Here is a 24,194-nt window from a genome sequence, read left to right as displayed (position 1 = left end):
ACGAGAGTATCAGAGGAACAGGCAGGTCCACGAACTTCTTCCGTAGCTTTTAGTTTTAGGCTACATAGTTGCACTAGCTAGATCCACCTTGTTCGAGCCAGCAAACCATCCATGACCCAGTGCCAATGGGCAAGTTCAGATGAATCAAGGTCAAATGGGCTTTAATGAATCAATCAAAAGTCCAGCTGCTCAGCATTTAGTACTTTATACAACATTTGATTAATTAGTTCGGCAATTGTTCTCCTCTCAATGACCCTCAAAGCAAAAAGAATCACACCAATAACAGCCATGGCATAAAATGCTTTGTAAGAGCCAACTCAAGGCCAGAAATGTAGCAATAATACCCAGCGAGCAGATACACAAAGCTCAGACCAATGTCCGGACCAAACAAATGAAGGAATGGGAATGAAAGGGAGTTCACTCCAGGCTTTGAGCCACAAAGCTCATGTAGACTGACACCAATGCAAAGAGCAGAGTCTATGAACCATGGAAAGATTTTACCCATCCCAATTCTCTGCATGAACAAGGAAGATTAAGGGAATGAAATTAATTAATATAAAAGACAATCCAGAGGCTGTGTGCTCCCACTAAAAGCACATAGAAACATGTCACTAGAATAATCTAAAAACGTGAAGAAAGCAGAGAAGAGAAAATTGATTATGGTTTATTAACCCCACTCTAGAGACTCCAAGAATTTTTTTTTGGGGGGGGAGGGGGGGTTATGAGTTACTAAATGTAATTGATTTTTTATAGGAAACGGTAACTTTCATTAACTAGAACAACAGAATTACAAGTGTCACCTACAGAAGGAAAAGGTGACCCCTGAACATTAATTTAAATTACAATACAGCCTAAAACAAAGAGTCTCTGTTCACCCCTGCTTTGGCTAGTAAGTCAGCTAAAGCATTCGCTGACCTCCTAATCCAATTAACAACCATACCCAGCTCCCTTGTAAGGCTCAGAACTTCCCTTACAGCTTCTCTTAGAGGCCAAGTTCCCAAACTATTTGTTTGCAACCAACGTGCTACTAACTTTGAGTCTCCCTCCACTTCTAGCTGTTGCATACCCAATTGCTTAGCCAATCTAAGCCCCTAGAGGAGGGCAAGTACTTCTGCTCTATGCGAATCCCCCCACACCTATTGGGCCATAATACATATCTAGGATTCTTCCTCTCTCAACTTTAAAGACACCCCCAATTCCAGAAGGTCCAGGGTTCCCCAACGAGCTGCCAAGTAAAAATTACAACGGCAAATTGGTTTCAATAGGCATGTCCGAGTCATTCATCACCAATTAAAATGTAAGTTTATTCTAAGAAAAACAAACATCATATGATATAAGTACTGGTATTTTACATTCCCCAAGGATGCCACTGTTCTAATATAAACAATTTTATATCCCCAATTTTAAAGTCCACTAGATTTTCTTTGTTTCATGGTAATCCATAATGTCCTTAACCATGCAGGCAAGTACTTTGCTTGGATTATCATTACTATAGTCTTTCCTTTTAGACAAAGAAAGAGAAATTCATACCTGTAAACAAGCCACAAGTGATGGAAAGAACATGAAAGCAGCAAGAAGATGCAATATTAGCATGCTATGGCGGAAGTAAAACATTTCCAATTTTGTGTCAGAAAATCTTTTCCCTGAATTCGAGGTATTAGGACAATTTTCATACACAGGAAGAATTTAATTGAATCCACCACCAGATTTGAGATTGGACAAGTCAGATCCTCCCATTCACAATCAAGTAACTCCTTTTTTCCACACGGCCGCGAAATGAAGCCACCAAAAAACTGTTACAGAAAGCAGGAGTGGCATGATTGTTAGGATCGATGCAGTACACTGGAATAAATATTTCACATGATTATTTAATATCCAAACCTCAAATATTAAGGTATGTTTGTAAAACTTTCAGAAGATAATACAATCAAGAATGCTATACATAATTTGTCTTTTGATGAAAGAAGAAAGGCAGTGGAAACATTTATACGTCATTTTCATCAAGTTAACCGGATAAACTAATATTTTCAACATTCATCTATTTCATTTAGATAAAAGTGCAGAGACAAGGGTCAGAGTACAACCCCTCATTCTTCATTTTTCTTTTTCTTTTTCCATTATTCATTCCTCTGAAGTTTTCTATTTAATAATAGTTTTTCAATTATTAAATTTGGCACCATATGTAGACAAAAAAACGATGTCGTCTGCTCAAATTTAATCCTCAGAATCACCAGGCTTTACAAATTATGTCAACCATAAGCCTTTTCACATGCCTATTTTTGATAAACCATTAGATCCATCTATATAAAACATGACCTGAAGCCGCACCTTGTAAAAGTAAAAAATTACAAATGTATTTGAAAATTTCAGCCTACAAATTCCAGCTTTGTATTAGTCATTGGCACAAGTAGACTTCCATCTCAAGAACGACTGGAAATGGCAAAATAGACAGAAGGGAAAGCTGACATTTTCCTTGCAACATTTTCTTAAAATGAGTCTCTAACTAGTCGAAAGGGAAAAAAGCCTGGAAGAAAACAGGAATATTAATACGAACCTGCAGAGAGCAGTATGACAGCATAAAGCATGAGATAGGAGCAGTACAAAGAGACCTTGTGCTCGATGAACAAAACACACCAAATTAATGCAACAAATGCGGTAGCAAGAGTTGAATTGCCTCTGAGAATCCTTGGTGCCTGTTTCATGAATGGATCGAGTTAGAGTGAAATCAAGCTGTACACACACACACATACAGATGTGCAAAAGAGAGGGAAGATGAAGAGCAGAAGAGTTTGAAGAAGAAACCATCTGGAAAGAAATGGATAAATGTTAGACTTCAAGATGAGAAGAAAAAATATTATAACTTTAGTTTTTTTTTTTGTGGGAAAACTGAAGTAAGTTTTGCTCAAGAGCATCTTAACGGAGAGTTTACCTTAAATGAAAATAAACTGGAGAAAAGATCAATGAACCAATGGATAAAGCAAAAATTTTCCACCCACAATTGCCACCTGCAAAAAATTAGCCCCCATCAATACTTATTACTGACAATTTCTGCCAATGAATATGAAGAATAAAATCATCCCCAGCTTTAGATTCTGAAGCAGCTGAGTGATCAAGCAAATTTTGAAAGAAGATAGGACTTCAAAAGCCCATTTATGAAAATGATAAATTGCAACCATGTAAAGTTATTATAATCTAATTAAAATTTTCCATTGCTGGTACTGAACAGGAAACAAGTCCACAGCTTCCATGTTGCACGTCCCAAGAGCAATCAGCACTTCTGCCTTGACTGTGACATTTATATTCATGAGAGTTTACACAACTGCCCTGGTTGTGAAAGCCACCAATTTTCACAGCCAGTAAACACCACTGAAGAATGATTCTGTATAAAGCTGGCCTGCACCGGCAGTCATGACCGCCAGCATAGGAAAACAGTTTTAAATGAAATATGCCTACAGAGATAAATTCAAGCAAATTTCAAGAGAAGAGTCAATAAAGATAATCTGTCCACAAAATTTAGCTTGAAATCTCCATAAGAATGAACTTTTTCAATTCGAAAAGAAGCAGTTAATAGATGAATTATTAAGACTGCAAGAACTCCACTAAATTTATTCGACTAACCTCAAGATTGATGAAGCGGTTTACTGCCCCTCATATCTTTGCACCTTGCTCCATAGGGGTGCGCAATCACAGACTCTAGCAATCTAACTTTTTCTGTTAGCCATACAACTAATTCACTATGGTCCATTGACTGAGATGGAGCATTAGATGTTTTGGAAGAAGAGGTATACTTTCCCGGACAACGGACTCTTCCCTTCTTTTCTGGTCCTCTTTGTACCCCATCATTTGCTTGGGTCTAACATCATAGTGAAATCAATTAAATAATAAAATTTTCACAAAATTGCTTTAATTGAAAAAAGAGGAACAAAATAAACTTTAATGCACATATCACCTCCTCCTCAATGGACCTTCTTTGCATCTTGCTCCATAGGGCTACAATCAAAGACTCTAGCACTCTAACTTTTTCTGTTAGCCCTACAACTAATTCGCCATGATCCATAGACTGAGATGGAGCATTAGATGTTTTGGAAGAAGAGGGATACTTTCCCGGGCAACGGACTCTTCCCTTCTTTTCTGGTCCTCTTCGCACCCCATTATTTGCTTGGGTCTAACATCATAGTGAAATCAATTAAATAATAAATTTGTAAAATTTGTCACAAAATTGCTTTAATTAAAAAAAGAGGAACAAAATAAAACTTTAATGCACATATCACCTCCTCCTCAATGGACCTTGGAAACGATTTTGTTCCCATGCAGTGAGGCTCGTCTGGTTTTGCCCGATTTTCCTTGTTTATCTTGCTAATTCTCTACAACAATAAAAGAGAGCAAATTAAATGAAGCAAATATAACAAGTGAAAGCACACAATAAGATCTAGTCTATACCTTTCCTTTGTCAGAGTTCCAGTAATCAACTAAACGACCTCATTGATCTTTATCTACATGGGAATCTGGAACGTAGGCCTTTATTTCTTCTACAGAAGTGTCGGCATCATAACCTCTAGACTTAATTTCATTCTTCCACTGCCTCCACTTAGTAGACATCTCATAGTTTATTAGCTTTTTAGTCTTTTCAGCACAGGATGGCAGAAATACAAATTTAGACTGCATTTTAAAGCATTATATTAGTATGTTGTTGTATAAAAGGTGGTGACATGTAAGTAGGATTCAAATTAAACTGGAAATAAACAATATTAAATACACTACAAGAGAAGGGGTCTCTAGAATTTTGTTCCATAAATCCAAAGTGACATTTTGTTGTTTCATGATCTAAGCAAGACATAATGTGATAAGTAGTAAGACAACAACATTCAAAGAGATTGAGATGGGAATGCCATTATGAGGTATGCAATTGGCTACTAGAATTCAATGTGTCATTTTAGAGATTGAAGAGTATGCTCTAGTTTATTTGCTTCTACTGCTCCTACCAAATGAACATTTCCTTTGTTTAATTATTAAGAAACCAAATCTAGTGGGTTCCTCAATGGATGATTTACTAATTTATTTGCAGTCCATATGAGATCATATTCATGGTTTCAAAAACCAAACAGCATCTATTTATCTGTCCATTGTAAAACATGTCCAATTTTAAAGGTCCCAGGAAGAACAACACCACCAGTAGCTTCATTTGCCATTGACCCAAATTCAAACCTATTAGGTTTAGTGTTTCAACATATATACATGTCCACATGCTACTTGTGGTTGTCAACAAGTTCGGCTCAGATCCTAATTGAATTTTATCTGTCAGATTCAGATCAGACTTTGATAAAAAAATTGGGGATTGCAAGGGAATGCTGCTACCAGGCATTCCCCTACTTTACCAATCAGTCATTCAATTTGTAGACAATTTTGGAGGATTGGGTACATCCCACTCATTCAAAGATGAGGAAGACAAATAGCTCCATTTCAATGAACTTCAGAAAAATCTAGAATTATATTACTTTTAATCCATATGTTGGTTCAAAACAAATCATACTATTGGGAAGGTCTTTTTCAATATATCCTTCTTTCGAAGAGTAAGCTATCCAAATATGAAGAGCAAGCTTTTGTAGACAATTTTGAAGAGTAAGCTTTTTTCAGTATATCAAATATGAAAAAATAGAACCCCCAAATGAAATTTGCTAAGTGGAAGGAGACAAACAAGTGGAGTACAGATTCCTCGTCTTAGCTAGCCAAGCAACCCCCCCCTCCTTTTAGATGGTCTTTAGTGTGGCTACTGTCCATTGCAGTAAGCCAAGCAAAAGCTTCAAATTCTAAGGGGAACTGGATTTCCCTGTAATTCATTTATCTGACTATCGGAGGCACAGTCCTTACTAAGGACCTGGTAAAATGATTTCACTGTGAACCTTCCATCTCTGCACTCCTTCCACCACAGACCATCTTCATTAGATGTAGAGATTCTGGAAAGCTCCAATTTGTCTAGCAAAATGAGGCATTCCTACAACTCTTGGTCACGCGAAGGTCTTCTAAACTTAGGACTCCAGATCACCTTCTCACTGCTGACTTCATAATATTGGGCTACAGAGACACAATTATCAGTCAGCTACAATATTGGGCACCAATCGCACAACTTCCCAATCCCACTCCAATCATCCTCCCAAAACCTTACTTTGAACCCAGCCCCTACATTAAAACTAACCAGGCCTCTAAAATCCTGGTTAAAACTCATTATACCCTTCCCTTGGCTCCCACCCAAATCTCACCACCCCATATTTCCCTACCACCACTCTTCTCCATAATGAATACCTTTCCCTCTCTATCCCAAACCTCCATATTTATATAATGTAGATTGGAATGTGCCAATCTCAAATCATGTTGTTTGCTAATTTTAAGTTAGCTTATATGGTTAAAAAAAATAGATTTTGTAGAGGAGATGGGCCGAATGGCCCATAGACTGTTATTTCATGTTATGTTTATATTTCCCTCTGTAATGGGCCTTATTCTGGACCCATACTCTGTAATGTTCTGTTTTTGTAATTTCTTGCCATCTCAAGGGCCTCTCTGTAATATTTCAAAGATTAACTTAATAAAATGTTTAGAGTGTTAGAGGGAGGATTAGTTTTGAACCTCTCACTCTCTAACTCTCATTGCTGCCAGCTCTCTCTCTCTCTCAACTTCTTAATCTTCTCTTGTTCATTTTTCTGGTTTTGCATCTAATCTCAAGCAGTCCTATACTTCAAGATGATTGTTTTCAACTTGGTATCAGAGCGGGCCAAAGCTTGGCGTGACCCTCATGTGGTTCTAGTCCAGCCAACTGCATGAGGATGTTCTAGGGCTGGAAGTTTAAAGTCATTCACCTGGTTCTTGGAGGTCATTGGAGGGTGCCCAAATCTCTACACACTTGGAGAATAGTTCGGTGACCAGGAAGAATCAGAGAGCAAGGTGTTCGGCCTGATTTGAAATCAAAGAGAATGGTGTTCGGCCTAGTTTGAAGTTCAAATCAGAGATTCACTTACTGTAAGTTATCTCAATTATTGTTGGGTTATTTTCGTTGCTTGGGAGGGCTGTTAAAGTATTTGAAACCCTCTTCTACTCTGCCCTACTGTTCGGCCGTTGCTGGACTGATTCAACTCAGAGATTTCTGGGTTGTTTTGGAGTGCAGTTCGGCTGTTGTTGGACTGTCAAGTTGCTGAAACTGATTTGGACTCGGTGGTACTAGTCCAAAAACCTGTCCAGCCTTGTTTTGGACCTATACAAAACATTATTGAAGTGGTTCCTACTAGTTAACAGTAGGGTGTTAACTACTGCACACAGAGTGTTTGTCAAAAGGCTTCTTAAGGACTGTAGACTGTTATTTCTTCTCTTTGGGACAACGGTTGTTGGGGACCTGAAATACTTTGTGTTTGGAGGTCTGTTGGTTGTCACTTGAAGGCTGGAATAGTATTTCTTACTCTAGAAAGTGCTGTCACCGAGCTAGAATGTCACGGTTATCAAGACTGAACTGTTTTTTGTGAGCTGGTTATTGTTGTCGATTCAGCTCAAACTAAGTTTATCAAGATTCCCTGTACCTTGGAAAACTTATTAAAACCCTAATTGGAGTCTTTGCATGATGGATTCCTCGGACCTTGAAAGCAAGAGTGTTGCTGAATATGGATAGACTTTGGGAACCCCAGCCGATTCTATATTGGTTGTAATTACAGTTAAACTTGATGGGACCAACTACTTGGCATGGTCACAGTCAGTGAAAATCCATATTTGTAGCAGAGGAAAATGGGGGTTTATTTTTGCACCAATGATCATTTTGCAAATATGGGGGTTAAACCCAAAGGGATTATAGGATCTCCCAGTGGCACAGAAAAGAAGGAGGTGGTCTGTGAATATTGCAAGAAGCCGAAACACACCAAGGACAAGTGCTAGAAATTGCATCCCAGTCTTGTCCCTATCCGACTCCATAAGAAAAATGATAGTAGAAAGACAAGAAGTGCACATGCAACCACAGGTACAGATACAGAGGTTGAGTCTGTCTATGCACAGTTGACAGCCATGAAAGCTGAGTATGAGAAGTTTGGAAAGATGATCAACCAGCTTGAAGGTGTAACTTCATCATCCAACCCTTCTGGAAGTTCAGCCACCACTGCATTTGCTCACTCAGGTATAAGAGCTTCTGTTAACCATGCATCCACCTTAGGTAAACCTAAGACCCCTTGGATCATAGATTCAGGTGCTTCTGATCACATGACCAACATTTCCACTCTGTTTGTTTCGTATGATTTGCTTCCTGGTTGTGACAAAATCACCTTAGCTGATGGTTCTCTTGCCTCTATTTCTGGCAAGGGAACCATCAAGCCTACAGACTCCTTACTCCTATCTTCCACTCTTCATGTACCTAAATTGAATATCAATTTATTATCTGTTAGTAGACCAAGTCATTGAATTGTTGTGTAACCTTTTTTCCTTCTCACTATGTGTTTCAGGATCTGGAATCTCAGAAGGTGATTGGGAGTGGCTATGAAGCGAATGAATATACTTGCTCGACACTTTTGGCCAATGCCTTAATCATCCCAAGAATGCTGCCTTTGGTTCTACTTCTTCAGGGTCTGTCAGTCAAATTATGTTGAGTCATTGTCGTTTTGGTCATTTACCTTTTTTCTACTTTGAGTCATTTACTTCCCGAATTGTTTAAGGGAGTCGGTGTGTCCAGTCTCAATTATGAGTCATGTCATTTGTCAAAGCATTGTAGAAACAATTACCCTGTAAGAAATAAAAGAGTTTCTTTTCCTTTTTATATTGTGCACTCTAATGTGTGGGGGCCTTACCACTTATCTTCTATGGAGGGCTACAGATATTTCATCCTGTTTATTGATGACTTTTCTAGATTCAGTTGGATATACTTAATGAAATCCCGTGATGAAGTCCCAAAACTTGTGAGGCAATTTCATGAGCTTGTTTTAACCAAATTTAATACCAGAATTAAAGTTTTCAGATCTGACAATGCAAAAGAATACTTTGAGAAGAGCATATCCTTGTATCTCTCTGACATGGGGGTTATTCATCAAAGCTCTTGTGTTAGAGCCCCTGAACAAAATGGAGTTGCTGAAAGGAAAAATAGACATATTGTTGAAGTTGCAAGAAACCTTTTGTTTGCCTCGCATGTTCCTACAAGATTTTGGGGTGATGTTGTTCTTACTACTACCTATCTTATAAACTGTATGCCATCCAGGGTTTTAGGGTTTAAATCCCCCTTCAGTCTTCTTCATCCAGACAGGGATCTTTTTCTTATTCATCTTCGTGTGTTTGGTTGTACTTGTTATGTTCACATTCCAAGTGCCCAAAGGCATAAGTTTGAACCAAAATCCCACAAGTGCATCTTCCTTAGTTATTCCCCCACACAAAAGGGTTATTGTTGTTTTGATCCAAAGACTGGAACTCGACATGTCTCTATGGATGTTACCTTTGATGAGCTTTCTCCTTTTTATGGTTCCTCTCAGGAAGGACATTGTCAACAGGGGGAGAGTTTGTCACAAGTATTTTTTCTTCCTCTTCCTGTCCCGGTTGAGTCACTTGACAAGCCTATATCCTCACAAAATGAATCAAAGGAGGATCAACCACTTCATTCATCTTGCCCTAGTGCTCCTATTTCTTTACCTACTCGTCCTACCCATAATCCCAAGGTGTATCAAAGGCAAAGATCCAGGAATGAGCAAGTTGTTTCCCTTACAACAAATGAGGCTCATACACTCCCAATCACAGATGAGATAACAGGTACTACTTCAGCCCCTTTGGAACCATCATTCCAAGATCTTGATGTCTCCATTGCTGTTAGGAAAGGAAAGCAGAAGTGCATTGCACACTGCATTTCCAAACACCTTTCCTATGATATATTTTCTCCTTCATACTTTGCTTACCTCTCTTCAGTTGCTTCTAACCCATTCCTAGGTTTGTGTCAGAAGCTCTTGGGATTCCAGAATGGGGAGATGCCATGAAGTCTGAAATGGATGCTTTACACAAGAATGATACTTGGGAGGTGGTGGATTTGCCTGAAGGGGAGGATCCAGTTGGGTGCAAGTGGGTCATTACCATTAAATACAGGGTTGATGGGACTATTGAGAGGTACAAGGCCAGACTTGTTGCAAAAGGCTACACACAGACATATGGGATTGACTACCTGGAGACCTTTGCCCCTGTTGCCAAGATGACATCTGTGAGGGTTCTTTTATCTCTAGAAGCTCACTTTGATCGACCTCTTTATCAGTTAGATGTAAAGAATGCATTTCTGAATGGTGACTTACATGAGGAGGTCTACATGTGTCTCCCTTCGGGAATGTATGGGAAAGATATGCAAGGAAATGTATGCAAATTGAAGAAATCACTTTATGGCGTCAAACAATTTCCTAGAGCCTGGTTTGAGAGATTTAGAGTTGTACTTGTTAAATTCGGCTATGTTCAGACACAGTCAGATCATACTCTCTTTGTGAAGAAAAGTGAATCTCTAGCAGTGTATCTCATTGTGTATGTTAATGACATTATAGTGACTAGTGATGATGCCTCAGGCATTCGGGCCCTTCAAGTCTTTCCTCCGTACAGAAATTGAGATTAAGGATCTGGGGGAGTTGAGATACTTCCTTGGCATAGAAGTTGCTAGATCCAAGGATGAGATTCTTATTTCCCAGAGGAAATATGTCTTTGATTTGTTGTCTGAAACTGGAAAAATGGGTGCTAGACTAGCTGCAACTCCCATTGATATGAGTCACAAACTTTCAGCTTTAGATGAAACATTGTTGGAAGACAAAGGGGTCTTTCAGAGACTTCTTGAGAAGCTTCTGTACCTGTGCATGACTAGGCCAGATATTGTGTATGCTGTCAGTTGTATTAGTCAGTTCATGCATGCTCCTAGAGATACTCATATGGCAGCAACAAACGGATTTTGTGCTATCTGAAAGGCTCTCCAGGAAAAGGAATTCTATTCACCAAGCATGGTCATCTGAAACTTGAAGCCTATACTGATGTTGATTGGGCTGGAAATATTGATAATAGAAGATCTACTTCAGGGCATTGCAGTCTGGTGGCTGGTAATGTTGTCTCTTGGAGGAGTAAGAAACAATCAGTTGTGGCCCGATCCTCCGCAGAAACAGAGTATAGAGCCTTGGCACATGGAGTTTCGGAACTGTTGTGGCTAAGGTCCTTAATGGAAGAACTTGGGATTGATCATGACATTCCCATGATATTGTACTGTGATAATCAGGCTGCCATCAACATTGCTCGCAACCCAGTACAACATGATAGAACCAAACATATTGAGGTTGATAGACACTTTATTCGAGAAAAAGTCTCTTCCGGTGAAGTGTGTCTTCCATTCATTACTTCGAAAGGACAATTGGCAGATTTCCTCACCAAGGGTATTTCCAAGGCAAGGCTTCAGCATGACACTGGCAAGTTGGGCATGATTAACATCTATGCTCAGCTTGAGGGGGAGTGTAGAGGAGATGGGCCGAATGGCCCATAGACTGTTATTTCATGTTATGTTTATGTTTCCCTCTGTAATGGGCCTTATTCTGGGCCCGTACTCTGTAATGTTTTGTTTTTGTAATTTCTTACCCTCTCAAGGGCCTCTCTGTAATATTCAAAGATTAACTTAATAAAATGTTTAGAGTGTTACAGGGAGGTTTAGTTTTGAACCTCTCACTCTCAAACTCTCATTGCCGCTAGTTCTCTCTCTCTCTCTCAACTTCTTAATCTTCTCTTGTTCACTTTTCTGGTTTTGCATCTAATCTCAAGCAGCAGTCCTATACTAAAAGAGGACTGTTTTCAACTGATTTGATTCCAATGCAATGTCTGTCAGCTTCAATATTTAATCTTTTTGGATTCTTGAAGAATTAAGTTTTGTTTAGCCTAACCCATAAAAAACTAATCAGCATAAAGGTCTTCAAGTTGTTACATTTCAGTGGCTCCCATTCTTCTAGATAAAGTAAATTATCTAATTATAAATTATAATTAATTTAGGTTGTGTTTAGATAAGCTTAAGGATTTGTGGTTTCAAAGCTCAAAAGCATAAAACCCCAATTTTAGGCTTTGAGATTTGATGCTTGAAGGCAGTGGGGCTTTAGACTACTACATTTTTAAAGGCAACTCTTATCAACCCATCAAAACATTTTATGGCTCACTTTTCTTTTTCACAGCCCAAAGCTAAAAGCAAAAGCTTATCCAAACCGAGCTTGTCTCCTAAAAGAAGTAAAAAACTGAACTTGAATGCATCCAGATTTACAGATTGGATATGCATGGATCTCATAGTACAATGACATGCACTTTCCCGAGACCAAATTTGGGTTCATTAACTAGTACAAGAAATAGTTTTTATTGCTTATCATAGACTTCATAGTACATTAGCCAGCACATGGAAACAATAATCAGATGAGACCGTCCATACAGAGACCAATTCAGTGGATAACTATACTTGATTTGCATCATTTTAAATGGTAACCTTCTCCAATATAGTTTTCTCTAATAGTTTTAAAGGTTTGGAAGTTAATCCATCTTATTCTCTCTGCTGAAAAGAATCCTCTCTCTCTCTCTCCCTCCCTCAGATATGCTTGGTTTCATGAAAGGTGCGTTTGGTTTGGAAGTTAATCCATCTTAATTTGCTTCATAAGTACTGCAATCAAACAAAATAAGCTAAAATTTGAAACAACAATAGGCCAGAATTTACACTCAAATCATTTGCACTGCCATGGTTTTGCATCTGCAAATTTATTTGCATTGCAACCAAACAAAGCCTAAACTTCAGTTGTCAAAAAAAGAAAGGAAGTTATCTTAGGGTGTGTTTGATTTGAAAGAAAAGGTGCGGAAAGGAAGGGAATGGTAGGGAAACCCATAACCCATACAAGTTATCTAAGGCGTTCAATAAGCAGTAGGTCCAATACAAGGTGGGGATATGCTAAGGTTCTGGAAGGATGTCCAAATGAGCTCTGCTTGGTGAAAATTTTGGACTAGTCACCAATCACCATGTCTCTCCATCTGGTTGAAAGATAAAGGAGAATACAATAGTATTCTAAAACAAAATCCTTTTGTTTATAATTTGGCATATGTTCCTTCTATTCATTGATTTATGGTTATCCTCAACAAATGACAAGCCCAACATGCACACACAGATTTGGAGATCTAAACCAATTCAATTTTAGCCAAGAGTTGACAATTTACACTCTAAGCTGCTCAAAACATGCCTCGAGTTTTGAATCTCCAATACTAGCACAGAGAGAGAGAGAGAGAGAGAGAGATCCCAGATTATGCTTAGCTTCTGTGCACCCGCCAAGCACTTTCTTTTCTCCTTATCCAATACCAAATGTCCAAGAACGATGCTCCATCTCATTGAGATCAAGAACCAGCCCCTGAATCAAAACCATTCAATCCTTTGACTAGCTAGATTTTAATCGTAACCACCAATGGCCATGCAACATCTGCAAATCTGCAATGTCAGAGACTTAATCCGTTATGCATGCATTGCCCATGTGACATCATTTAACTATTTAAGGCTCCTCAGTCACAAACCTGGAATGTGTACAAGAGGAGAGTGACAATCAAGCTCTTTCTGAATCTAAAGAAAGAACAAACGAGTGAGTCATCTGGTGTCATCAAAGTCTTCAGCCCCATTTCTATATATTCCAGATGGTCACACTTAGCCTTATCTTTGGCCTGGGTAAGGGATTCTATCGAGATTAGACCAAGAATGGTGATTGGGTAGCAAAAAAAATTGAAGTAACAATAATTAATATTTATGAGATACAATTCCAAAGCTCTTGCCTGTCTCCCTAAAGAAGTACCATTTTGGTTACACAAGAAAAAAAAAAAAGCGAAGAGAAATGCTAGTGTTAGTCCTATGCACAAGTCTAATGTTCAGCTGGTTACTAATATAAGGGTGGCTTGAAAATAAGTGTTTGATGGTTTAGTCTTTCTATTAATGGTCAAAGAGAGTAGGCTTCCCTAATTTGAAGCTTGAGGTTATAGAACTCTGGAAAAACAACATAGTTAGAGAGTTTGCATCTAATATGCATATCATATAAGCACATAAATAAGTTCTTTTTTGAGAACAAAAAAAAATTAGCATTTTTGTATTCCAAAAAAAATGTGGAAAGAAATAAATTGTCAAATAAAAAGGTAGAAAACACAAATAATGTGGATATATTTATAATAAATAAAATTATTATTTTGGATAAATAACACAGACATATACATAAGTGCAAGTATTCTATAAACTAAACATATTTATCTATGAAGTATGAAAGATTTTCGTTCTCAATTTTACTTAAACCTAACAAACACAAAAACACCTTTATCCGTTCTTTTCAAGTAGGATGTTTGTTAGGCTGAACTCCTCACCATACACCAAAAGAAGCTACATCTTTCAAAAAACCACCATCAAAATTAGCTTTTAACTAGCCTGACTCCATTGGGATCCAAAAAGATTGATGGGGACTGGAACTGCCACTAGCAGTTACTGGGGTTGTAGAAGGAATACTCCAATAAATTGCAACCCTTCAAATCTTCAGAACTAAAGGAGTCAACCCAAACCCTCCATCAGTCCCTCAAATTACCAGAGTTACTAATGTCATCCACTCTCAAACCCAAATTACTAAACCAAGAGCACCTTGCATGTTACAGAGGAAAAGCACATCACGATTGTTTCTTGCTCATAACCACATAAAACATAGGAAGGACCACCAAACACCCCCTCTGTTATATCCAACTGGGCCCAAAAAACTAAGCAAACATTACCATTCAGTCATTTGCCTCTCTCACTATGCCCTCTACACCTGACTCCCCCCTGGAATCCCGAAACAGCACCCATCAAAGCTAAATTTGACCCTTCCAGCAGTTGGGAACCACTCCATCAGTCTTTGCTGTCTTGTAGCTTGAAAGCAGGATGTAAATTGCCACCCTCTTAGTAAATCATTCACTGAACCACTTTTGAGCTCCTCACATACCATTGTCCAATGTGTCACTCTTATCAAGGTAAGCTCGTAAAACTCCTCAATCCTCTTGTTCTTTTCTTCAGAAGTTTTAGCATTCCTCTCACACCACAGTCCCCATAAAACAGATCCCCTCAAATACTTCCACAATATTTTGTCTTTGAGAGAAGCACTTCAACCAATTTAGGGTGAACAGATCCAAGACAACGTTTCGGTTGGGGCTACCCAATCACTTCCTTCTAAGGAAAATGGTTTAAGCAGTGAAAATGTTATTAATAATTGTTTTTCAAAGAAAAGATAATAGACAAGGTTGAATTGCAGTGAAAATGTTTGATTTTGGAAAAAAACATCATTGTACAAGGATATGGTATTAAGCATGTGATTTTGTATTCATGATTCAGGCAAATCTAATCTGGTTCCATGGTTTAATTTTTGTTCAATTGGAGATCCAACACTTACCAAGCATGGAGCATAGTTGTCAAGGCGACGCCTAGGCGACAAGGCGCCCTTTGAGGCTCGCCTCACCTAATCGCCAAGAAGTTTTCTACTTCCTACTGTAAAATACTTTTTTATTCATTCTTTTGAGATTATAATTATAAAATAGACATTATTAAACTGAAATAATCATTTTATGTGTTTATATACTAATTTCTTTTTATTATTTTCTTATTTATTAGGGTTTAATCTACACAAACATTGTTAAATGCTGTATTGAACCCTCAAAGAATTAAAACCTGAACCAACAAGCAAGAACTTAAAATTTTATCTAATCAGCGCATTTTCTACTACTACTACTACTACTACTACTACTACTACTACTACTACTACTACCACCACCTAGCCTCGCCTTGGCACCTTGAAAACTATGGCATGGAGAATAGTTTTAGTGGTATTATTCATCTTCTTTCTTAAATAAGCAAACTAAAATGAACATAAAAAATAGTTCAAACCAGACTTAAGCCTCGAGCATTATAACTTATCATACCTCAACAACTTTTCTCATTGCTTCCTTGTGTGCATCTGGCATATCGCGCCAAGATATCTAGTCGATGGGTGCCATATACGACATCCTCACCATGGTTCTGATGAAGTGAGTGAAAGTGCTTGCTGCATCACCAATTGGTTTCCCATCTTCATTCAATTCGACGACGACTCGATAATCTTCGGGGAAATTCCACAAATCTTCCAACCGTGTCTGACCACGAGTCTTTCGAGGTTGCATGGAACCCTCTATAAAATTGTGTATAATGTTAAAATTTTAGTAGTTTATAAAGTTAGCAAGAATATGGTAAAAAAATTATGATTGCCGTCATATATATCTGGCATGGCTTGTGGTTCTGTTTGAGATTGTGATGATGTAGCAATCAGTGAGATCACAACCATTTGAGGCTGCTCACGTGGTTCAGGTTGGGTGTGATTGGAACTAGAACGAATGTTAATTCGTTTAGGTCTCGCCATTATACGGACAAAAAAATTATTACTGCAATAAGAAAAATAATTTAATTTAATATAACTTTAAAATAACCTAGCAATCAAAAATAAAATCAAATTTCAGCCAAGACCTATATACAAAATGGTGAAAGAGGCAAACAATTGTTCTACAACTTAATTAATTACCTTGTATCTCAACAAATGAACCAACAGAAATTAATTTTTTTTCTCCCTACTTGCTACAAATGAACAAGCAACAATAAAATCCTCAAAAGATACATGAATAAGGGGGAAAATCAATTAACCACTATAAGCATATAAATGGAAAAAACACACAAACTGAAAATTATAGATACACAAAAGGCAATTACCATTAACTTTAATTATTTAGAACTGAACAACATTTATTAACCATTAAGCACCAAAAGTAGTTTTAATACATAACTAGTGGAGACCTGGAACTAATTTTCTGGAGTTACACATCAAATATAGATAATTAAAACATTTCTTCCTCAATTTCAGCATCTTGGTTTTGCTTGATAAACTTTTGTAGGATAGCCCAACACTTTGTTCCTTCACTGATGGTAGGTAGGTCTTTCATTCATTTGGCTAGATCCATATGACTAGTTAGATGCCAAAAATTTTGCTATCATTTAAGGGCAGCACAATGTAAAATAGTTGTCCTTCGCAGAGCTGTGGATTAGAAAAGGTTCAAGCTTGCTTATTATAATGGGGTTAAATAATTGGTGTACAAATTGTAGGCTATAGGTCATGATTGTCCATGACTAGGCCCAAGGAGAAAGGGAATTAAAAATAGTAGCGAGTAGTATCAGAAAGTAAAATCTGACATCACAATACACCTTTACACTCCATGCATATTAAGAACAAAGAAAATATTAAACAAAGGAAAAGAAATGATAAAATAAAGCATGGTTTATAAGAACTATCTAGGAAAGCATTAGAATTCAAAGTGTGTTAGCTGGAAGTAATAGAACTTTTGCCAAACTCTTTATGGCCATGGATCCTATGGCAAAACAGGATTCATGTAGCTAACCCCATATAGTTGGGTTAAGGGTTAGATGATGATGATGGATTCTGTAAATGCAGTAACCATGACAATGTAAAGTTATCAAAAATTATTTAACTGAACTGAACAATTGAATTCCATCTTAGTAGGTGAACCAGATGCAGAGAGTGTTAGTGCAGTTTCCATGCTGTTGAAGTCACACAAGAGTATCAAGATACAAAGCAGCAACCAAAGAAGAGATGGGTTCAAGTCCAAAAGGATGGAGCAAAATCATAGACTGGAAATGGATATGCAGTTCTTAGAGCTCTGAAAACAGATTGTTTCGCAAAACAAAAACACAAAAAGTGATCGTTGAACTGTGGTGGTCATTGAGAGGGTGATGGAGATCTGATCGACAAAGAGTGACAGTGAGGAGGGGAGAGATTTGGAGATAGATGGTGCTGAAAAAGTTCTGTCTCAAGGGGAGGAGGAAGAAGATGGGGGACAGTAAGGAGGAGGAAGACTTGAGAACCATCACCCCCACCCAGACCACCAGAAAGAAACCAAAGTGAGGAAAAGGAGAAAACCTGAATTTTCCAACAACGGAAAAAGTGGAAATGAAGACAAGAAAGCTCAAGAGAATGGAGCAATCATTACTCTTGGACCTAATAGGACTTCTACGGGAAGCGCAACAATGCAGAAAATTTCAAATACGCCGGATGATGTGATGGTCAAAGATCTATCCACAGAAAGAGCCTCCCGTTCAGCTCCCGCCCAAAGGGTAACAAAGAAAAAACTCATTGGAATCCAAATGGCAACACAGTGGAGAAAGTCGAGAGAGGTGTAATCTCAAGGACTAAAAGGAATGAGAATGCAGAAGAGTATTTAAACTCAGATTCAAATTTAAATTGCCCCCTGAAAGTCATGAATGCAACGAAGGGAAAAAAAAAGTCCATCAAAAGCCTACAGCTATTGAAGGAGGGAATATCAAAATTCCGGCTAGAAGTTATTACCATCCAAGAAAAGAAGATACTTCAGACGATCAATTCAAACACACCTCACCTACCAATCTCTGGAAAAGGGCAAGAAGGGGTATAAATATGCACAGATGCGAGAAGACAACATACAAGCCTGGTGTTTACAAAATACGAAGAAAGAAAGAGGGAAGATGAGAGGAGAACAACGTAAATCCAGGAAATCACTATTGAGTCCTTCAATAGGGAAAAAGATGGGGGAAAGAAGGAGGTTTTCATAGACAACCTGAAAAGGGATTGGAGGTGCACTGCTGAAGGGGATCTTGAAGGTCAACAATGATCTGAGCAAATGGGCCCTGTGCTTGCAAACGAAAGTGCTTGGAAAAAAAGTGGCGATAAATGCCATCACCCAGAGAGCCAAGAACTCGTGGAATATCACCAGTAGACTATGCATTAAAACCCTAGGTAATGGATTTTTTTTACTTGCTTTTGCTGAGAGAGAGGACTATGAGTACGCCCTAAATGGGAATTATTTAATTCTCACAAAATGGAAAGTGGGCCTTAATCCCTACACTTCCCAACAAAGTTTGGCCACCATCACACTGACAGGTCAACAATAAAGCGCGGGGAAAGAAACACTAAATTCTTTCACACTACTACATTAACGAGAAGAAGCAGGAATCGAATATGGGGTCTGAAAGACAAGAACAATAACTGGATTATAGACCCCGGCAGCGTTAAAAAAAAATGCTAACTGAAAGCTTCTCTGAAAGACTATATAATGGAGGAACCCAAGAACGTAGTTTGTTTTTAAGCATTATAAACCCTTCAATTTCAGAAGAAGACAAATGTACCCTCATAAAAGATATTGAGGATAAATAAATTTGGGATGCCCTCACCTCCACTGGAGACTTAAAAGCTCGTGGACCTGATGGCTTAAACGCAGGCTTTTTCATAAAATCTGGAAAATTACCAGAGAATGAACCATAAATACAGTCAAAGCCTTCTTTCATGATAGCAGAATGACTAAGGAACTGAATAATATTTTTCTAGCTCTCATCCCCCAAAGAAAAGGAATGTTTGACTTCTCTGGTAATTCTACAGATGTTGCGCCGAAAAACAGTTTACATGGATTGGATAGGTGATGGAATGTTTGACTTCTGTAAGTTACCAAATCCTAGTAAATGGTGTGACGACAAACAACTTCAAGCCAAGTAGAGGACTCATTCAGGGAAACCTCCTGTCCCCCTGTCATTTTGTAATTTGCAATGAGGCCAGATATCTATAGAGAAAAGCACATGAAAAAACCTCTCATCTAGGAATCAACATAACAAGAGAAGGCCCTAAAATTCCTAGATTACATCTTGCAGATGACTGCCTAATTTTTGCGAAAGAAAACCTTGACACTTGCTATGAAATTAAAGATATACTGGGAAAATTCACACTGGCCTCAGGGAAAAAGCCAAACTTCCAAAAATCCTCGATGATCTTCTCAAAAAATGTGCCCCAATGATTTCAAAGATTACTAGCTCGAGCGGCGAGGATACCTTGACAATAGAAAGGAAACCTACCTGAGTGCCCCTATCATTAATAAAAGGGTCACAAAGAGCACCTTCAAAGATCTTCTGGAAAGAATTAAGAAAAAGCTGGAGAGGTGGAAGAGCAAAATGTTATCCTTAGGAGGAAAAGTTACACTCCTCAAATCGGTAGTGGGCAGTATGGCCCAATACCGGCTGACCATGTTCGGGATCCCCTTATAAACTACAAAAGAGATGGACAAACCCCAAAGAAATTTCCTATGGGGAACAAAGCAAAACAACAAACTTTTGCTATAATAAATTGGGACTCGGTATGTGCAAAAAAGAATAATAGAGGGCTAGGAATTAGAAGGTTTAAACAAATAAATCAAACCAACTGCCAACCGAATGAAATTGACATGGACAATTCTAGCCAACCAAGACAACCTTTGGGTCCAAGTAGTTAAAAACAAATACCTAAGACAAACGGACTTCCTAAATCACAAAGCCCCAAAAGCAAGCTGTTGGGTTTGGAAAAAAATTAACCAAGCTAAAGAACCAGTGAAGAAGGGAACCAGATGGTTCATAGGAAATGGATCACGTTGCAATTTTTTGTCAGACAACTGGGTATTGGACAAACCTCTAAGAGATGTAATCCTAAATAGGGACTGGACTGAAGAGAACTTTAACCTAAAAGTAGGGGAAGTCATAAACCTAATCACTAAGCAATGGCACATAAATAAGATATCAAGACTAGTGCCCTTGGACATAATGGAAAAAATCAAGGCAATACATATTCCAACTCGTAAGTAGAAGATAGAATGATATGGGGAAATAGCCCGAATGTATAAGATCAGCATACAATCTCATGAGAAATGACATGATTCCCAACCAAACAAGAAATATGATATGTCTGGAAAAGATCAAAATATTCATGTGGCTTCTGGTGAGAAACAATATCCCAACTACGAAAAATCTTAACAAAAGAGGTAGAAATACCCCCTGGACTGTGCTTTCTGTGGGGAGGAGGACAGAGATCATATTTTAACAAGATGCCAATTGGCACACCAGGTCTGGACCTTATGGGATTCGAATAACTCATTTAAGTTAAGGGATAACCAATGGAATTTAATTGACTGGTGGAAGGACATGATGGAGGAAAAAGTAGAGGAAAGAGTACTTTGGTTTTGGGAGAAGGTCTTGACCATCTTCTAGCACTTACGGAAAAACAGAAATGACAAAATACTTAACAATAAATTCCTTCCTTCATTGGAAATATTAAAAATAATTTGGGCCTATACAAAGGAGTTCATCGATGCAAATGTACCCAACCGGCCAATCGAAAGGATGACAAAAACAATAAGTTGGATCACATGTGTGAGCGTCGGAAAACCGGCTCCTTGACACTTGGGTTGGGAATGGAGTCGCCACCCATCACCTATGGAAATGGAGGTGAAGGGACCTATGAGAATGGCATCAAAAATATTTTGGTTCGATAGTGACTACAAGACCCAATGCACTAACTAAACCAGTCCAAGTAAGACTCGGATGGGAGAGGGAAGGGGTTAGGCACCCCTCTCCCGGGTCCAATAGGTGGGGCCCACATGAAAAACCCAAACAAGCATAAAGCGAAAAGGCAAATAATCAATCAACAATCAAGATAATGATAGAGAAAGCAACCAATCAACAAAAGAAAACCACATATTTTATTTATTATTATTCTTTTAATGTCTTGTATCCATCACATTTTTTTATTTCATCCTGCTGTTTATTTATTTATTTTGATTATATATTTTACCTTTTATTCTTTATATTTTCTATTTTTTTGTTTTTATTTATTTATTTATTTATATTTTATTTTTCTTTTTTTTTTGTTAATTTTCTTATGCAACCCAATTTGTTTATTTGCTTTATTATTATTTTTTAGTATATTTTTTTAATCTTTTATATTTCCATATATTTTTATTCTATTTTATTGTTTATTATTATTATTATTATTATTATTATTATTATTATTATTATTATTATTTTGACTTTTCCTTTTTCTTTTTGCTTTTTTATGACTCTTTTTTTACCTTATTTTATTATTATCTTCATTCCAAATATACTCTAATCTATCATGCCCAAACACCAAGTTCTGTAGCATCCCCCTTAATTTTCTCGATCAGCATAGAGATCTAATCCCCTCTAACGTCTTCCTTGTTCTTCTCCATCTTTTTTATTCTTTCTTATAACCCTTTTTTTATTTCTTTTAGTGACAAATCATTTATTCACTTAACCCTTAACTTTCGACTAAACACTATCCACCCAAGGGTTCAGATTAGTCACATTCTCCAACTCTGGTGTCCTAGCATTTACCAACTAAACAACAACCTCTCAGGGTGCAAAAACAAATAATTACCATTCCAAATAACTAAATAATAAAAACCGAACTACCCAGCAATCACTTCATCAAATTAGAGTCAAAGCAACACCATCGGAAATATTCATCAAATCGGAGATTCAAATTAGAGATTCAGAAGTTGATTTCACGAAATAGCGATGGTTCTATCTCCAAGAAAATATAACTTAACTTCTTTGTACATTGGCCTGAATCCAAGGGACGACACAAGGGAAACACCGAGTTGTTGTAATTTGTAACCAATAGCTTAAATGAGGAATGCGTCAAGAGGAGGAACACAGGCAGTGGAAGGAATTGAGATCGGCGACGAGGATGATGCCAAGATCCGTGAAAATGATGAGAAAATCACCGAAGATTTGATGGGAGGTTGATTCAGATGCTGCTGGTATGAGAAACTTCGACTAATCGATCTACCGCCGCCGCTGGAAATTTAAATACAAATTAGAAGATTCAAAACTCAGAACAGCAAGAGAAGCCAACAGCAAATACCGGAAGAGCAAGAGGCAGAAATCTGGACAGAAATGAAAAACATTGCTACTAAATTGTTTTCGGATCTGTTCAAAGAAAGTTGGGTCACAAGACCTGTGCCAGAAAATCTTAATTAAGAGACTTTCAGCTGATCATCAAAGGGAAGCTGGAAGCCCCCTTCTCAGAGGATGAAATCTGGCAAGTGGTAAAAAATCTGGGAATAGATAAATCTCCAGGTCTGGATGGACTCAACAACATTTTATACAAACAATGTTTGGAGGTAGTGAAAGGGGATTTACTGAAGGTTTTCCAAGATTTCCATCAAAGTTCCTCGCTGGAAAGACGTCGGAATAACAAATTTATCTCCCTCATCCCAAAGGTGGTCTGAATAACCAACATTAAGGGTTTCAGACCAATCAGTTTACTAAGTAGTTTCTACAAAATCCTATAAAGGTCCTAGAAGAGAGGCTCAAGAAGGTGCTAAATGTTGTAATAGAAAAGAATGGGTTTGCATTTTTGTCAGGTAGGCAAATGCTAGACAGTGTGCTAGCAGCAAATGAATCGATAGACTCTAAGAAAAGGTAAGGCAGGCCAGGGCTATTATGTAAGCTTAACTTGGAAAAGGCCTACGGTCATGTTAACCGGAAATGTTTGGATTTCTTTTCGGGAAAGAATAAATTTCGGCCAAAAATGGAGAAATTGGATAAAGGTTTGTATCACTTCCCCAAAATTCTGTCTTTATGAATGGACAATCGGTGGGTTTCTTCAAAAGTTTCAAAGGATTAAGACAAAGGGACCCCCTTTCCCCTCTTCTTTTCATCTATGTGATGGAAATTTTAGCCCTTTTTATCCATAGAGTGGATGAAGAGAGCTTGTGGAATGGATTTGAAGTCACTACCGGTGGGAAGGGGTCCAGCTCCTTCGATTTGCCAATGATAGCCTTTGCTTCATTGATGCTGATGTGGATCAGCTTGGTGTGCTGCTAGGGTTCTTAGCTGGTTTGAAGTAGTGTCGGGTTTGAAAGTTAATTGGTCGAAAAGCAGATTAATCCCCGTGGGAAGGGTCGAGAATTTAGAAGAACTAGGAGAGGTGTTAGCCTACCGGATTGGTTTTCCACCTACTATTTATTTAGGTCTCCCTCTGGGAGCTAAATGTACATCCTCTTTGGTGTGAGATCCTGTGGTGGAGCGTGTGAAAAGGAAGCTTACTTCTTGGAAAGCCAAATATCTTTTCCTGGTGGGAAAATTCACCCTCCTAAAGAGTTTCCTAGCCAACCTTCCCCCCTACTTCCTCTCATTGACCCCAATTCCGTCAAAGGTGGCTCACAGAATTGAAATGTTACAAAGACACTTCCTTTGGAGAGGGTGGGAGGAGGAGAAAGAGATCCACCATGTCCATTAGAACTAAGTTTGTGCTCCCAGGGAGAACAGGCGCAAGGGGTCA

At 38.1% G+C, this 24,194-nt stretch overlaps 1 long non-coding RNA gene across 14 annotated transcripts; it reads right to left on the bottom strand.

Moving 5' to 3' along the window:
- Window positions 1-140: 140 nt before the first annotated feature.
- On the bottom strand, window positions 141-23,850 carry LOC148844748 (uncharacterized). 14 transcript variants are annotated; one of them, XR_016102428.1, is made up of 11 exons: window positions 22,866-23,850; window positions 22,456-22,705; window positions 15,940-16,184; window positions 4,441-4,659; window positions 4,272-4,364; window positions 3,950-4,165; window positions 3,619-3,853; window positions 2,930-3,005; window positions 2,555-2,693; window positions 1,531-1,793; window positions 141-514 (listed from the first exon to the last, which is right to left on the bottom strand). It is a non-coding gene; the product is annotated as an uncharacterized LOC148844748 (long non-coding RNA). The 14 variants fall into 14 exon arrangements; XR_016102420.1 differs by having other exon boundaries at window positions 15,940-16,434; window positions 23,051-23,850; XR_016102424.1 differs by having other exon boundaries at window positions 15,940-16,434; window positions 23,650-23,850.
- Window positions 23,851-24,194: the final 344 nt, after the last annotated feature.

This window comes from Nelumbo lutea, chromosome 7 (assembly GCF_056320005.1).
Source record: "Nelumbo lutea isolate HS-2025 chromosome 7, American lotus-T2T, whole genome shotgun sequence".
NCBI classification, from domain to species: domain Eukaryota; kingdom Viridiplantae; phylum Streptophyta; class Magnoliopsida; order Proteales; family Nelumbonaceae; genus Nelumbo; species Nelumbo lutea.
The sequence above is the reverse complement of the archived record's forward strand: the minus strand, read 5'-3'. Positions and strand labels throughout refer to the sequence as shown.